Raw genomic sequence first — 1,671 nt, 5'->3', positions numbered from 1 at the left:
GGAGGGAGGGAGGGAGGGAGGGAGGAAAGGAGGGAAGGAGGGAGGGAGAGAGGGAGGAAGGGAGGAAGGAAGACAGGAAGGAAAGGAGGAAGGAAGGAAGGAAGGAAGGAAGGAAGGAAGGAAGGAAGGAAGGAAGGAAGGAACCTACTTTAGCAAGACTGACAATTACAAGATAGATGCCTTTTATAATGTAATTTTTAAAAATCAAACAAGAAAGCTGATGCTAAAGACCCTCCATCGGTGGGATACACAGTAAGTGTTCTGTGTCTTGTACTGATTTGCAACTGGGCTCTCAACATGGTACAAATTAGGCAACTCTTCTTGTATCCATAATAATTTACTCAAGCCTCTCACTCCTCTCCTTGTTTTCCAAATAAAAAATGTTTGGCATTAATTTTCAACTTTTTATCAATCCCCATGCATAATAGAGCAACATAACAATTCTTCATTATACTAATGGGGGAAAAATTAACTTGACATCAAGCCTAATTGAGTAAAACCTCACTAATTCTTCTAAATAGGGATAAGTCTTGCTTGATTAGTGAAAGCAATTTTGTATAGAACGTGTTTAGATAAATGCACTCACTGATTTCACAACGTACACTAACAAACGAGGCTGCAACAGCAAGCACCAGTGTGGGTGGACCCCTAATAAAACCCACCACCATCTATGGGGAGTGCTGTGGCTTGTCAATTACAGAAGAGAAAGTCCTTATATTGGCATTCTTTTTTAAATCTTAAAAAATAGATTAAATTAAATTAAAACTTTAGAATCGTGTATTAAAAAAAAAAACACCTCAAAGACAGTTTTTTATAGATATTGCCAAGATATTCTACAGCCTAGCCTATAGCCAAAAGAAACAAATTGGAATTAATTGATGAGCCCCATGAAAGAGTCAAAATTAACAAGGGTTCATTCCACAGGCAACACTCCATGCACTGCCAGCTTTGTTCCTGAAGGTCTTCTGTAATCAGAACTTAGACAACATTTCCATTAGGAAGCTGTGTGGAGCATGGGGAGCCCGAAGCTGGGAAGCAAGACCCCAGGTTGTAGCAAGATCTCAGGTTGACTTGACCACTGAGGAACCTAAGATACTTCTTTTCACAGGCAGGATTTGACCTCTGGATGCTCAGAACTATTACAAAGTGTAAATAGTGGCGACTGTGAAGTAGACCTCCTTGCTCATCTAATACAGTGTGATCAGCCCTGAAATCATACATACACAAACTGCACTGACTCAATAGGTGATATTCATATGTGTGTTTATATATGTACAATAATAGTCAAAGAAAAAGAAGTCATCGATTTGAGAGTGAATAAAGGTGGAATATCGAGAGGGTTGGAGAGAAGGGACTTGGGAAGTGTTAAAGGGGAGAACTGATGTAACTGTATTTTAATTTAAAAATTTTTTAAGGCAAAAGTCCTTCAATGCAGCCCTTCTATGCGCTCTTTATTATTATTATTTTTTTCTTTATTTACATTTCAAATGCTATCCCGAAAGTTCCTTATACCCCGCCCCCCGCCCCTGCTCCCCTACCCACCCACTCCCACTACTTGGCCCTGGCCTTCCCTTGTGCTGGGTCATATAAAGTTTACAAGACCAAGGGGCCTCTCTTCCCAATGATGGCCGATTAGGCCATCTTCTGCTACATATGCAGCTAGAGACACGC

At 40.5% G+C, this 1,671-nt stretch overlaps 1 protein-coding gene across 2 annotated transcripts in view; it reads right to left on the bottom strand.

Moving 5' to 3' along the window:
- Nucleotides 1-1,671, bottom strand: part of Slc39a8 (solute carrier family 39 member 8) — a 68,808-nt gene that overhangs the window by 23,282 nt on the left and 43,855 nt on the right. The gene's annotated exons all lie outside the window — the stretch shown is intronic.

Source organism: Mus pahari, chromosome 4 (assembly GCF_900095145.1).
Source record: "Mus pahari chromosome 4, PAHARI_EIJ_v1.1, whole genome shotgun sequence".
NCBI classification, from domain to species: domain Eukaryota; kingdom Metazoa; phylum Chordata; class Mammalia; order Rodentia; family Muridae; genus Mus; species Mus pahari.
This window is presented reverse-complemented; position numbering and strand designations above follow the sequence as displayed.